The sequence below is a fragment of the Ranitomeya imitator genome, chromosome 2 (assembly GCF_032444005.1).
Source record: "Ranitomeya imitator isolate aRanImi1 chromosome 2, aRanImi1.pri, whole genome shotgun sequence".
NCBI lineage: Eukaryota > Metazoa > Chordata > Amphibia > Anura > Dendrobatidae > Ranitomeya > Ranitomeya imitator.
Window position 1 is genome coordinate 372,170,432 of NC_091283.1, and position 16,163 is coordinate 372,186,594.

Consider the following 16,163-nt stretch of genomic DNA (forward strand, 5'->3'; position numbering starts at 1 on the left):
CTCGTTTCCATGTCATCGATCGTTGTTTAGTTTCGGGATCAAAGTGGTGGATCCAGGTCTCGTCCATGGTCAAAAAACGTGACAAAAAATTTTCTTTATCTGCTTGGAACTTTTCGAGATTTGCTATTGAAATGTCAACTCGTTTCTTCTTTTGTTCGTCGGTTAACATTTTTGGCACCCAACGCGTGGAGACCTTTCTCATATGCAATTCTTTTGCAAGGATTCTTTGAATTCTGCCATATGAGATCCCTGTGACCTCAGCTACATGCCTGATAGTCACTCTTCGATCTGCCAATACAACTTCTTCAACTTTTTTCACGTTTTCTTCATTGAGGGACGTGGATGGGCGTCCTTCATGATGTTCATCTTCCGTCGATGTTCTTCCCAGCTTAAATTCCTTCGCCCAGAGTGCAACTGTGGAATATGGAGAAGAAGAGTCCCCCAATGTTTCCACCAAGTCGCTGTGTATGTCTTTGGTAGTCATTTTTTTCAAGCAGAGGTATTTGATGACAGCTCTGAGCTCGTTTTTTTCCATTTTGATGTTCACTCCTCGGCAGTTCATATTCAAATGAATGTAGCTCCCGGGAATCGTGGTCTATTTAAGTGATTTTTTTTTCCCTGGACTAGTGGGTACCTAAGAGAGAAGAAAACATTTTAATTTCTGTGTGCAATAGAAATAACCGATTATCATTACTTTTGGATCGCCCCTCGTACATCTTGTACACACACGGCTCCGCTCCCTACGCCTCATACACACACGGCTCTGCTCCGTACACCTTGTACACACACGGCTCCGCTCCGTACACATCGTACACACACGGCTCCGCTCCCTACGTCTTGTACACACGGCTCAGCTCCATACACCTCGTACACTCATGGTTCTGCAACATCCACACTGTAAAGCTCTCCTGACCCCACACACAAATGTCCCCTCATCTAGCACCATGACAACCAGCACAGCAGAGTCCGCATACACCGAGGCCCCTGATCATGTGACCCCTGACTCCTCCCCTCCTGTGACCTCATCACAGGTCCTGTGAGCACAGAACAGCCATATATGTGGTGTGCGGCTCTGCAGGTGGAGGTAGGAGCTAGAGATTCCCCATTACTAAGAACTATAAGGCTACTTTCACACATCAGGCTTTTTGTTTCAGGCACAATCCGGCAACTTTTGAAAAAAACGGATCCTTTTTTTTTTACGCCGAATCCGTTTTTTTTTTCCACATAGAGTTGTATTCGCGCCGGATTGTGCCTGATGGCCAGACGTTTCATCCGTTTTTTTGCCGGATCCGTTCAAATAGTTGTTTCCGGCAGATGGAGAAAACGTCCACTGCAACATTTTTTTGTCCGGCGGAAAAACCGCACAGTGACGGATTCGGCCAAAAACACATGAAACAGAGGTCGTCCGGATCAGGTTTTCACAGCATTTTCCATGCAAATCATGGAGATTTTCCGTTCTGGGGTCTCTCTTTCTCTCTACCTCTCTTCCTCTCTCCCTCTCCGCATCAGTTTTTTGCAATTTACGTCGGATTCGTTTTTTTAAACATTGGCCGGATTTAGCCTGAAACAAAAAGCCTGATGTGTGAAAGTAGCCTTACGCTTTCTTCCCTCTCCTCTGATAGATACATACGACCCAACTATGAATAGCCAGAAGTCAGGAAACATATTGCTCCCATAGTACAGCGCCCCAGTCTGACACACAGTATAATGTCCCCAGAGTGCCGCCATCCCCCCCACACAGTATAATGTCCCCACAGTGCCGCCATCTCCCCACACACAGTATAATGTCCCCACAGTGCCGCCATCCCCACATACACACAATATAATGTCCCCACAGTGCCACCATCCCCCCACACACAGTATAATGTCCCCAGTGCCACCATCCCCCCACACACAGTATAATATCCCCACATTGCCGCCATCCCCCCACACACAGTATAATGTCCCCACAGTGCCGCCATCCCCCCGCACACAGTATAATGTTCCCACAGTGCCGCCATCCCCCCACATACACAGTATAATGTCCCCACAGTGCCGCCATCCCAAGACAAGGTCCGCTCTGCTCTGAGAAAACTGAGTCCGGAAGACGACGTGGAAGCGTTCCTCACCATCTATGAGCGCACGGCAGAGAGGGAGAACCTGCCAACTTCCCAGTGGGCAGAAGTGGTGGCTCCGTTCCTGAGGTGTGATGTGCTAAAGGCCTACTTTGACCTCAGTTGGGAGGACGCCCAGGACTACGTCAAACTAAAAGGTGAGATCCTTGCCCAACAAGGGGTTAATACCTACGTGAGAGCCCAACAGGTGTTTTCATGGGCTTTTGTGGAGGCCCAGCCCACCCGGTCTCAGGTTTATGACTTACTGTAGCATGTGAAAAGGTGGCTCCAACCTGAAACTTTGACTCCGGCCCAGATGGTGGAGAGGGTGGTGGTTGACCGGCTGGTGAGAGCTCTGCCAGCAGCCATACAGCATTGGGTGGGGCAAGGGGACCCAAGCACTCTGGACCACTTGGTGGGACTGATTGAGCGGTACATGGCAACTCAGAACTTTATACTGGACACAACCCCTCTACAGCTATCATGTTGGGCCCCAGCAACTCAGGAGTCTCGGAAAAGTCCACGACCCTCTCCTGGGGCCAATCAGGACCGAGTACGAAGGGAGAGTGACAGCAGACCCATGTATCTTAAGTAAACCCCAAGGTCCAGTCGTGCCGCAGCTATCAAGTGCTGACGGACCCTGGACATGTGGCTGCCAACTGCCCTTTGACAGCTGAATCCATGGACTGCGGGTATACTCGCCATGTGTCTATGTATGCCTAGCCAGTCTGCACCACCCCTTCAGGCACTACCGATTGAACCCCAACTGTGTAAGGTACTCGTTAACAGGTACAAGACAGACGATCTCTTGGACTTTGGGAGCTTAGTGACTCTGGTCCATGGGTCCCTTGTTGCCGGGGACAACCCCAACGGACGGAAATTGGGGGTGGTTTGCGTACATGGGGAACTCTGAGACAACCCGACTGTGGAAGTTACGTATTCCACCCCGTGTGTTGAAATAAGACGTGGTGGGAGTGTTAAAAACTCTCCCGTATGGGACTGTGTTGGTAAGAGACTTGCCTCTGTTCTCATCCTTGTGGGAGACCAGGGTTAACCCTCCCAAAGTAAATGATATTCTCGGACTCAGAACCCGAAGATCCCAAGTCAGGGGTACCTGCCGTAGGGGTCGCCAACATAGGGACAGAGTGTAACCCCCCGATAGTCTCCCCTAGAGGTATTGGCAGGAGAGATCATGGAGACCCCACTTATCCCCATGCTGGAAGTGTCCCTTGGTGAGTTCGAGACAGCTCAACTGCAGGTTCCCACCCTGGCCCGGGCATGAGAAAGGGTGATTGAAATTAACAAAGTAGCTCAGCAACCAGGTGCAGAGACAGGTTTTTCCCCACATGGCTATCAACCAGGAGTTTTTATACCGTTTGGACAAAGTCCGGGATGAGGTGGTGGAACAGATGGTGGTGCCCCAATCCTACCATTGGGCGGTGCTCGACATGGCTCACATCCATATGCTAGGAGGGCACTTGGGGCCAAAAACATTCAGGAGTACATTTTGCAGTGGTTTTTTTTTTGGCCTGAGGTCTATGCGGAGGTCCAGAGGTACTGAGACACGTATCTGGAGTGCCAACTATCATCACCCATCATGAACTACCGGAGTCCATTGGTACCACTGTCCATCATAGAGGTACCATTTGAGAAGATAGTAATGGATCTGGTAGGCCCATAGTGAAATCCACCCGTGGTCATCAGCATATTTTGGTCATAGTAGACTACGCCACCCGGTTACCCAGAGGCGATACTTCTCCGCCACACCTCGGCCAAGTTAATAGCTTGCGATCTGTTTGCCATGTTTTGTCGCCTTGGGCTACCAAAGGAGGTCCTTACAGATCAGGGTACTCCTTTTATGTCCAAGGTGACTCGGGAGCTATTTAAGCTGTTCTGGATTAAACAGCTACGTATGTCAGTGTGGAGAGATTTAACAAGACCCTTAAATCCATGCTAAAAAGGTGGTCACCAAGGACGGGAGGGATGGGACATGTTACTGCCCTATCTTATGTTCGCTATCCGTGAGGTACCGCAGGGGTTCACAGGGTTCTCTTCATTTGAGTTATTGTATGGCAGGCACCCGGGGGGACTGCTAGACGTAGCTAACAAGACATGGGAACAGGAGCCCACTCCGCATAAGAGCATCATCGAGCATGTGAAAAGCATGCAGGACTGGATTGTGGCAGTATGGGCCATAGTAAAGAAGCATCTGATGGATGTCCAGGCCGCGCAGAGCCGCGTGTATAATAAAAGAGCCACTTTCAGGACCTTTTAAAGAAGGAGAAGGGTGTTGGCCATGAGCTTACTCTCTGGGGTGGGCACTAGTACCAAGTGGCAAGGGCCATATGAGGTACGGGGGAAGTAAATTATAGAGCTTACCAGCCTGGGAAAAGAAAACCCGAACATCACATCAACCTATTGAAAGCGTGGAAGGACTGGAAATGTCTTGTCGCAGAGGTGACCCGGTTGTACCAAAAGGGAACCCTATGTCACCGGCCAAGGCCGAGAGAGAGGTAAAAATAGGAGACACTCTCTCAAAACAGCAGCGTCGAGAGGTTCGGAAATTAGTCCAAGAGAATGCAGACGTATTCTCAGAATTATCTGTTTTGATACAGGAAAGATATATATCTTGGTACCGTGTTAGCCAGTAGATAGAAAAATATTTAGAATTGAGAGTCCTCAGTGGTTGATACCTTTTAATGGCTAACTGAAAAGATGGTAACAAATTGCAAGCTTTCGAGACTACACAGGTCTCTTCATCAGGCAAAGATGATTACAAAATGCTGTAGATAAGCCCCTGATGCCGGTGGGCTTAGCTCACCTTCTATTTTGGGGGTGACAGGTTCCCTTTAAGTGGGCCTTGAAGTTCCCATGCTATTATTTGCTCGGTTGACCGTTTCGCTTGGTGACAGATCATTCACCCTTGGTCTGGATGAGGAATGCCAAGGAGAGGAATGTTCGGATCACCTGATGGTTCCTGTCTTTGCAAAATTTCAATTTTACCGTGGAACATTGGGCTGGGAAGTCAAATGGAAATGCAGATGCCCTGTCATGGGCCCCGTGTATGGTGACAAATGTTCAACTCCACAAGTTTGAACAGAGGGGGGATGCATGCAAGGGTTGCTATGTGTCCCCCAGGATGCGCATATTGAGGCCGCGGTAGTGCATTGCAGTCACAGGCGTAACTGTGATTGCAAAGCAGAATAAAAGTGAGTGTGAGTGTTAGGCTAGGGTCACATTCCGTTAGCAGCAGCCCGTTCAGCACATACGCTAACGGGCTGCTGCTAGCGCAAGTGCCTACGCTACATCACGCTAGCGCAGATGGAGCTTCTGCTAGCTCCATCTGCGCTAGCAGTGACGGACCCGGAAACGCGGCAGCCAGCATCTCGGGTCTGTCACTCAATGACGGCGCATCACTAGCGCACGCCCATTCTGGGCGTGCGGTAGGCGATGCGTCCGACATTGCATTCAATGGCGGCGTTAACGGAGTACGTTACACCGCGTTATGCCGCGGTGTAACGTACTCCGTGTAACGTTGCCCCTGAACGCAATGTGAACCTAGCCTTAGTCTTAGACAAGCTTTTTGTCCAAGGCAGATTAGAAAAAACTGCCTTGGGCTTTTCTTTTTGAAACAGACTACAGGAAGGTAACGGGGCACTCCGTTTCCTCCCCCGGCCCGGGTTTTCTATGTGGCCTACAGCCACTGGTTCTTTGTAAAAAAACAAAACAAAAAACAAACAAAAAAAAACAAAACAGTGCAGCAGAGTGTTGGGTGAGTCAGTGTGCAGTTTGCAAGGTGCAGAGTAGACGGCAATGCAAAAGCTCAGCCTGTATGAGGGAACACGGCACCAAGCAGAGCGAATTCCTGGCAACCCACTGCATTATACAGTGGTGCAGTGGCCCTCGGCAACCTACCACATTTACGGACTGTCTTGTTTCCCGGCTGTGATCCGGAGGATATCTTTGTTTTGTTTGCAACTTTTGGAACATTAAACCTGTGTTTACTTTGAACTCTCCTGGATCACTGCCTCTTCACTGCACAGTGACGACACCGCTGCACTACAGGGGATAATGAGGCTCAGGAATACATTATAGTACAGGAGTTACTACCGTTAGGAGGATAATGGTGCTCAGGAATACATTATATTACAGGAATTACTGCTGTGAGGGGATAATTAGGCCCATGAATACATTATATTACATGAGTTACTGCAGTGAGGGGGTATAATGAGGCCAGGAATATATTATATTACAGGAGTTACTGCAGAGAAGGGATAGTGAGGCCCAGTAATACTTTAGATTACAGGAGGTATTTTTTTTCTTGAATAGGAATAAGCGATTATATATACGTTTTTAACATAAACCTGAAAAGTTGTAAATTAGATTTTGCTTATATTTTTTTTTACATATTTCACTATGGGTAACACATTTTGCAAAATTCATATTTTTTTCTAATCAATAAAACTTGTATTTTCTAATAATTTATTCCAAGAACTATAGTTTCTCCTTGCGGAGAGTGACATTTTAAGCATGTCGAAATGAGGAGACTTAAAGCGGCAATACTCCTCTGGGAAATATGCAAATTGTCTCTTCAGAGAGGAAGAAGACTAGAACTCTAATGCTACCTACTGGCACTTCCAATTTGCTAATAATTTTTTGTAATATAAAACATTACACACAGCGCTGATTCATCAGCTTTGCCAGAATGGGACTTTCCGGTATGTTCACCAGTTCTGGACACACCTCCAACATTTTGAAGAGTGAGCGGAGCTTCGTGGGAAAAGGCGTAACAGCGACAGTCTTAATTTACACCACAGATGCGATGTAATTCATTACAGAAATGTGGGGAACTATTATGTTGTAATTTTCGCCACGTTTGTGACGTAATTTATGATGATTTTGTCGTTTCCGCTCCAACACGGTCATGCCCCTCACTGCAAAACTTCGCCTACTTTTAAAAATTGTGGTGCTGGCAGGGACTTGTGTACATATGGGAAAGGTGAATTCTATCAAAACTGAAGATGTAAATTTTATTAATTGCAAAAAAAAAATTGCATAAAGTCCCACAGTTTTTTCCAGCTACTCCATCCTTAAAGGGAACCTGTCACCCCGTTTTTTGAGATTGAGCTATAAATACTGTTAAATAGGGCCTGCGCTGTGTGTTCCTATAGTGTATGTAGTGTACCCCGATTCCCTATGTATGCTGAGAAATAACTTACCAAAGTCGCCGTTTTCGCCTGTCAATCAGGCTGGTCAGGTCGGGAGGGCGTGGTGACATCGGTGGTTCTTCCTCAGCTTTACGTTGGTGGCGTAGTGGTGTAGTGGTGAAGACACAGCGCGCGATCTGCGCTGTAATCCCTTGCATCGGTGGGGGCGGCCATCTTCCTGGGGCCGCGCGTGCGCAGATCGAGTGCTCTGCTGCACGGGGCTTCAGGAAAATGGCCGCGGGATGCCGCGCGTGCGCATTAGAGATCGCGGCGGCCATTTTCCCAAAGCCGAGTTTGCATCTCGGCTTTGGGAAAATGGCCGCCGCGATCTCTAATGCGCACGCGCGGCATCCCGCGGCCATTTTCCTGAAGCCCCGTGCAGCAGAGCACTCGATCTGCGCACGCGCGGCCCCAGGAAGATGGCCGCCCCCACCGATGCAAGGGATTACAGCGCAGATCGCGCGCTGTGTCTTCACCACTACACCACTACGCCACCAACGTAAAGCTGAGGAAGAACCACCGATGTCACCACGCCCTCCCGACCTGACCAGCCTGATTGACAGGCGAAAACGGCGACTTTGGTAAGTTATTTCTCAGCATACATAGGGAATCGGGGTACACTACATACACTATAGGAACACACAGCGCAGGCCCTATTTAACAGTATTTATAGCTCAATCTCAAAAAACGGGGTGACAGGTTCCCTTTAAGACTGGTGTGTAAAATGCCAGTGTTCATGAATCGGGGCTGTAATCTTGTTTATGTGTCTTCACAGAAATAATGAAACTCACTGCAGGAGCGCCATTTTAGTTGTCTCACTATAGAGATGAGTAGATCGGAGTTGCTGCAGCTTATGATTTCTGTGCACAACGTAATGTCTATAAGGTCGTCCTCTGTCCAGCAACTCCTTTCTAGCTTCCGCTTCACTACAGAGATGGGAGTTACTGCACTGAGGCTCATGATTTCTATGCACATAGTACGGTCTATTCTAGTGGTTACACTAAGGCTTGCATGCATATAAGGCTAAAGTTGGCAGGTTCAGCTACAATCTGATGTGTATGGGACCTCTCGACTTCCTTTGTTAGTTTGTTAACTCTTGGTTCGGCCAAACATCCATGTGCATCTTCGCACCTGTTTGGTTTCCATTTATACAATTACCAAAAGGCTGACTTGACACATTCAAACAGAAAACAAGTGTGAACAGGTGCTTACTAAGAGTAGCCATCTCCAGATATAATCAACAAATAAAGTAACACTCTGTAGCGCTATAGCATGCAAACATGAAATATATGAAATTTGAATTGCATTACTGCTCTAAAAAAATTTGAAAAATTGAGAATACATAGCGCATAAATTGGCCAAATCATGTGTACCCAGCGGCCAAGATAAGGCGATTCTTATTGCTGGGAACCTTCCTGTGTGAATTCTCTCTTGCCTACATTTAAGTAACGCAGTACAGGCACTCAGAATAGTGGTGGCATTGAATCACACAGTAAAAAACTGGTAACAGGTTTAATAAAAATCTGAAAAAAATGTCTCATCCCATATAATTTCTACAGCAGATCAGGCTGTATAGACCACAAACAATGGTAAGGGGGTCACAGAAGGCCAGGTACACACAGACACTGCTGGGACCTAATAAACTGGTTGCAAAAGCAAGGATCAGGGTTTTATTTACTTTTTTTTATTAGTTAAATGCTGCTGAGGGCAGATTGTTAGTGAGTTCTTGACGATTTAGTGTGGTTCTACTGGTGAGGACTTTGCTAGAGATTGTTTCATCAACAAATTGCATTGTGTAACCATACTGTGAACTTTATAAATTTAGAAATGAAAATTCAACCCATAGTTCTCAAACTGTTTTATTAAATCACAAATAGAAATATGTCCACCAAAAAGGAGAAATATATAAAATACTATCTGAAGAGCCCGGCGTTGCCTAGGCATAGTAAATATCTTTGGTTAGTTATAGCAACTCACTTCTCTTATTTTCCCATCACGCCTCTCATTTTCCCCCTCACATCTCTCATTTTCTCCCTTACACCTATCATTTTCCCCCTCACTCCTCTCATTCCCCCTAACACTTGTCATTTCGACCTCACATCTGTCATTTTCTGGTCACTCCTCTCATTTTGCACTCACATCTTTTCATTTTCACCTCACACCCCTCATTTTCCCCTCAGTATATACATGTTTGTCATCTCCCTTATATATAATATACACCTGTATATCATCTCCTGTATATAGTATATACCTGTATGTCATCTCCCCTGTAAATAGTATATACCTGTTGTATGTCATCTCCTCCTGTATATTGTATATACCTATGTGTCATCTCCTCCTGTATATAGTATATACCTGCATGTCATCTCTTCTGTATATACTATATACCTGTATGTCATCTCCTCCTATATCTAGTATATACCTGTATATCATCTCCTGTATATAGTATATACCTGTATGTCATCTCCCCTGTATGTAGTTTATACCTGCTGTATGTCATCTCCTCCTCTATATACCTATGTGTCATCTCTTTTGTATATGGTATATACCTGTATGTCATCTCCTCCTGTATATAGTATATACGTGTGTCATCTCCTCCTGTATATAGTACTGTAAATACCTGTAAGTAATCTCCTCCTGTATATAGTATATATCTGTGTCATCTCATCCTGTATATAGTATATACGTGTGTCATCTCCCCTGTATATAGTATATACCTGTGTCGTCTCCTCCTGTATATAGTATATATCTGTGTGTCATCTCCTCCTTTATATAGTATGTACCTGTATGTCATCTCCTCCTGTATATAGTATATACCTGTGTGTCATCTCCTCCTGTATACAGTATATACCTGTGTGTCATCTCCCCTGTATATAGTATATTGTTATGGCTGGCAATCAGGCAACACAGCGTGCAGTAATCAGCGCACATACAGAGATCTGGCAATAACCAAAAACAATAGGACGAGCTCTGAGACGTGGAATCTCTGTAGACTGCAGTACCTGATCTATCCTCACACAACTATAAGCAGCAGTGGATTGCGCCTAACAACTACCTATGCAACTCGGCACTGCCTGAGGAGCTGACTAGCCTGAAGATAGAAATACAAGCCTGACTTACCTCAGAGAAATACCCCAAAGGAATAGGCAGCCCCCCACATATAATGACTGTTAGCAAGATGAAAAGACAAACGTAGGAATGAAATAGATTCAGCAAAGTGAGGCCCGATATTCTAGACAGAGCGAGGATAGCAAAGAGAACTATGCAGTCTACAAAAAACCCTAAAACGAAAACCACGCAAAGGGGCAAAAAGACCCACCGTGCCGAACTAACAGCACGGCGGTGCACCCCTCTGCTTCTCAGAGCTTCCAGCAAAAGACAATAGCAAGCTGGACAGAAAAAACAGAAAACAAACTAGAAGCACTTATCTAGCAGAGCAGCAGGCCCAAGGAAAGATGCAGTAGCTCAGATCCAACACTGGAACATTGACAAGGAGCAAGGAAGACAGACTCAGGTGGAGCTAAATAGCAAGGCAGCCAATGAGCTCACCAAAACACCTGAGGGAGGAAGCCCAGAGACTGCAATACCACTTGTGACCACAGAAGTGAACTCAGCCACAGAATTCACAACAGTACCCCCCCCTTGAGGAGGGGTCACCGAACCCTCACCAGAACCCCCAGGCCGACCAGGATGAGCCACATGAAAGGCACGAACAAGATCTGGGGCATGGACATCAGAGGCAAAAACCCAGGAATTATCTTCCTGAGCATAACCCTTCCATTTGACCAGATACTGGAGTTTCCGTCTAGAGACACGAGAATCCAAAATCTTCTCCACAATATACTCCAATTCCCCCTCCACCAAAACAGGGGCAGGAGGCTCCACAGATGGAACCATAGGTGCCACGTATCTCCTCAACAACGACCTATGGAATACATTATGTATGGAAAAGGAGTCTGGGAGGGTCAGACGAAAAGACACCGGATTGAGAATCTCAGAAATCCTATACGGACCAATAAAACGAGGTTTAAATTTAGGAGAGGAAACCTTCATAGGAATATGACGAGAAGATAACCAAACCAAATCCCCAACACGAAGTCGGGGTCCCACACGGCGTCTGCGATTAGCGAAAAGCTGAGCCTTCTCCTGGGACAAGGTCAAATTGTCCACTACCTGAGTCCAGATCTGCTGCAACCTGTCCACCACAGAATCCACACCAGGACAGTCCGAAGACTCAACCTGTCCTGAAGAGAAACGAGGATGGAACCCAGAATTGCAGAAAAATGGAGAGACCAAGGTAGCCGAGCTGGCCCGATTATTAAGGGCGAACTCAGCCAACGGCAAAAATGACACCCAATCATCCTGGTCAGCGGAAACAAAACATCTCAGATATGTTTCCAAGGTCTGATTGGTTCGTTCGGTCTGGCCATTAGTCTGAGGATGGAAGGCCGAGGAGAAAGATAGGTCAATGCCCATCCTACCACAAAAGGCTCGCCAGAACCTCGAGACAAACTGGGAACCTCTGTCAGAAACAATATTCTCAGGAATGCCATGTAAACGAACCACATGCTGGAAGAACAAAGGCACCAAATCAGAGGAGGAAGGCAATTTAACCAAGGGCACCAGATGGACCATTTTAGAAAAGCGATCACAGACCACCCAAATGACCGACATTTTTTGAGAAACGGGAAGGTCAGAAATGAAATCCATCGAAATATGTGTCCAAGGCCTCTTCGGGACCGGCAAGGGCAAAAGCAACCCACTGGCACGTGAACAGCAGGGCTTAGCCCTAGCACAAATTCCACAGGACTGCACAAAAGCACGCACATCCCGTGACAGAGATGGCCACCAGAAGGATCTAGCAACCAACTCCCTGGTACCAAAGATTCCTGGATGACCAGCCAGCACCGAACAATGAAGTTCAGAGATAACTTTACTAGTCCACCTATCAGGGACGAACAGTTTCTCGGCCGGACAACGATCAGGTTTATTAGCCTGAAATTTCTGCAACACTCTCCGCAAATCAGGGGAGATGGCAGACACAATGACTCCTTCCTTGAGGATACTCGCCGGCTCAGATAACCCCGGAGAGTCGGGCACAAAACTCCTAGACAGAGCATCCGCCTTCACATTTTTAGAGCCCGGAAGGTATGAAATCACAAAATCAAAACGAGCAAAAAATAACGACCAACGGGCCTGTCTAGGATTCAAGCGCTTGGCAGACTCGAGATAAGTCAAGTTCTTATGATCAGTCAATACCACCACGCGATGCTTAGCACCCTCAAGCCAATGACGCCACTCCTCGAATGCCCACTTCATGGCCAGCAACTCTCGGTTGCCCACATCATAATTACGCTCAGCAGCAGAAAATTTCCTGGAAAAGAAAGCACATGGTTTGAACACTGAGCAACCAGAACCTCTCTGTGACAAAACCGCCCCTGCACCAATCACAGAAGCATCAACCTCGACCTGGAACGGAAGAGAAACATCAGGTTGACACAACACAGGGGCACAGCAAAAACGACGCTTCAACTCCTGAAAAGCTTCCACGGCAGCAGAAGACCAATTAACCAAATCAGCACCCTTCTTGGTCAAATCGGTCAATGGTCTGGCAATGCTAGAAAAATTACAGATGAAGCGACGATAAAAATTAGCAAAGCCCAGGAATTTCTGCAGACTTTTTAGAGATGTCGGCTGAGTCCAATCCTGGATGGCCTGAACCTTAACCGGATCCATCTCGATAGTAGAAGGGGAAAAGATGAACCCCAAAAATGAAACTTTCTGCACACCGAAGAGACACTTTGATCCCTTCACGAACAAGGAATTAGCACGCAGTACCTGGAAAACCATTCTGACTTGCTTCACATGAGACTCCCAATCATCTGAGAAGATCAAAATGTCATCCAAGTAAACAATCAAGAATTTATCCAGATACTCACAGAAAATGTCATGCATAAAAGACTGAAAAACAGATGGAGCATTGGCAAGTCCGAACGGCATCACCAGATACTCAAAATGACCCTCGGGCGTATTAAATGCCGTTTTCCATTCATCTCCCTGCCTGATTCTCACCAGATTATACGCACCACGAAGATCAATCTTAGTAAACCAACTAGCCCCCTTAATCCGAGCAAACAAGTCAGAAATCAATGGCAAGGGATACTGAAACTTAACAGTGATCTTATTAAGAAGGCGGTAATCAATATACGGTCTTAGCGAACCATCCTTCTTGGCTACAAAAAAGAACCCTGCTCCCAATGGTGACGACGATGGGCGAATATGTCCCTTCTCCAGGGACTCCTTCACATAACTGCGCATAGCGGTGTGTTCAGGTACGGACAAATTAAATAAACGACCCTTAGGGAATTTACTACCAGGAATCAAATCGATAGCACAATCACAATTCCTATGCGGAGGTAGGGCATCAGACTTGGACTCTTCAAATACATCCTGAAAGTCCGACAAGAACTCTGGGATGTCAGAAGGAATGGATGACGAAATAGACAAAAATGGAACATCACCATGTACTCCCTGACAACCCCAGCTGGTTACCGACATAGAGTTCCAATCCAATACTGGATTATGGGTTTGTAGCCATGGCAACCCCAACACGACCACATCATGCAAATTATGCAGTACCAGAAAGCGAATAACTTCCTGATGTGCAGGAGCCATGCACATGGTCAGCTGGGCCCAGTACTGAGGCTTATTCTTGGCCAAAGGTGTAGCATCAATTCCTCTCAACGGAATAGGACACCGCAAAGGCTCCAAGAAAAATCCACAACGTTTAGCATAATCCAAATCCATCAGATTCAGGGCAGCGCCTGAATCCACAAACGCCATGACAGAATACGATGACAAAGAGCACATTAAGGTAATGGACAAAAGGAATTTGGACTGTACAGTACCAATAACGGCAGAGCTATCGAACCGCCTAGTACGTTTAGGACAATTAGAAATAGCATGAGTAGAATCACCACAATAGAAACACAGTCTGTTCAGACGTCTGTGTTCTTGCCGTTCTACTTTAGTCATAGTCCTGTCGCACTGCATAGGCTCAGGTTTACTCTCAGGCAGTACCGCCAGATGGTGCACAGATTTACGCTCGCGCAAGCGACGACCGATCTGAATGGCCAAGGACATAGACTCATTCAAACCAGCAGGCATAGGAAATCCCACCATTACATCCTTAAGAGCTTCAGAGAGACCCTTTCTGAACAAAGCCGCTAGTGCAGATTCATTCCACAGAGTGAGTACTGACCATTTCCTAAATTTCTGACAATATACTTCCACATCATCCTGACCCTGGCATAAAGCCAGCAGATTTTTCTCAGCCTGATCCACTGAATTAGGCTCATCGTAAAGCAATCCGAGCGCCAGGAAAAATGCATCAACATTACTCAATGCAGAATCTCCTGGTGCAAGAGAAAACGCCCAGTCCTGTGGGTCGCCGCGCAAAAAAGAAATAATAATCAAAACCTGTTGAATAGGATTACCAGAAGAATGAGGTTTCAAGGCCAAAAATAGCTTACAATTATTTCTGAAGCTCAGGAACTTAGTTCTGTCACCAAAAAACAAATCAGGAATCGGAATTCTTGGTTCTAGCATCGATTTCTGATCAATAGTATCTTGAATCTTTTGTACATTTACAACGAGATTATCCATTGAGGAGCACAGAGCCTGAATATCCATGTCCACAGCTGTGTCCTGAAGCACTCTAATGTCTAGGGGAAAAAAAAGACTGAAGACAGAGCTAAGAAAAAAAAATGATGTCAGGATTTCTTTTTTCCCTCTATTGGGAATCATTGGTTGGCTCCTTGTACTGTTATGGCTGGCAATCAGGCAACACAGCGTGCAGTAATCAGCGCACATACAGAGATCTGGCAATAACCAAAAACAATAGGACGAGCTCTGAGACGTGGAATCTCTGTAGACTGCAGTACCTGATCTATCCTCACACAACTATAAGCAGCAGTGGATTGCGCCTAACAACTACCTATGCAACTCGGCACTGCCTGAGGAGCTGACTAGCCTGAAGATAGAAATACAAGCCTGACTTACCTCAGAGAAATACCCCAAAGGAATAGGCAGCCCCCCACATATAATGACTGTTAGCAAGATGAAAAGACAAACGTAGGAATGAAATAGATTCAGCAAAGTGAGGCCCGATATTCTAGACAGAGCGAGGATAGCAAAGAGAACTATGCAGTCTACAAAAAACTCTAAAACGAAAACCACGCAAAGGGGCAAAAAGACCCACCGTGCCGAACTAACAGCACGGCGGTGCACCCCTCTGCTTCTCAGAGCTTCCAGCAAAAGACAATAGCAAGCTGGACAGAAAAAACAGAAAACAAACTAGAAGCACTTATCTAGCAGAGCAGCAGGCCCAAGGAAAGATGCAGTAGCTCAGATCCAACACTGGAACATTGACAAGGAGCAAGGAAGACAGACTCAGGTGGAGCTAAATAGCAAGGCAGCCAACGAGCTCACCAAAACACCTGAGGGAGGAAGCCCAGAGACTGCAATACCACTTGTGACCACAGAAGTGAACTCAGCCACAGAATTCACAACAGTATATACAGTATGTGTGTGACTGTCATCTCCTCCTGTATATAATATATACCTGTATGTCATCTCCTCCTGTATATAGTATATACCTGTGTGTCATCTCCTCTGTATATAGTATATATCTGTATGTCATCTCCTCCTGTATTAGACCGCGTTCACACGTTATTTGCTTAGTATTTTTACCTCAGTATTTGTAAGCTAAATTGGCAGCCTGATAAATCCCCAGCCAACAGGAAGCCCTCCCCCCTGGCAGTATATATTAGCTCACACATAGACATAATAGACAGGTCATGTG

The 16,163-nt window shown here is 46.3% G+C and overlaps 1 protein-coding gene across 1 annotated transcript in view; it reads left to right on the forward strand.

Moving 5' to 3' along the window:
- Window positions 1-1,054: 1,054 nt before the first annotated feature.
- The window catches only part of LOC138663978 (oocyte zinc finger protein XlCOF7.1-like), a 45,694-nt gene continuing 30,585 nt past the window's right edge, over window positions 1,055-16,163 (forward strand). Inside the window, exons 1-2 of the mRNA XM_069750375.1 lie at window positions 1,055-1,084; window positions 2,033-2,251. The gene's annotated coding sequence lies outside the window, so the exon portion shown is untranslated. The remainder of the gene's footprint in view (window positions 1,085-2,032; window positions 2,252-16,163) is intronic.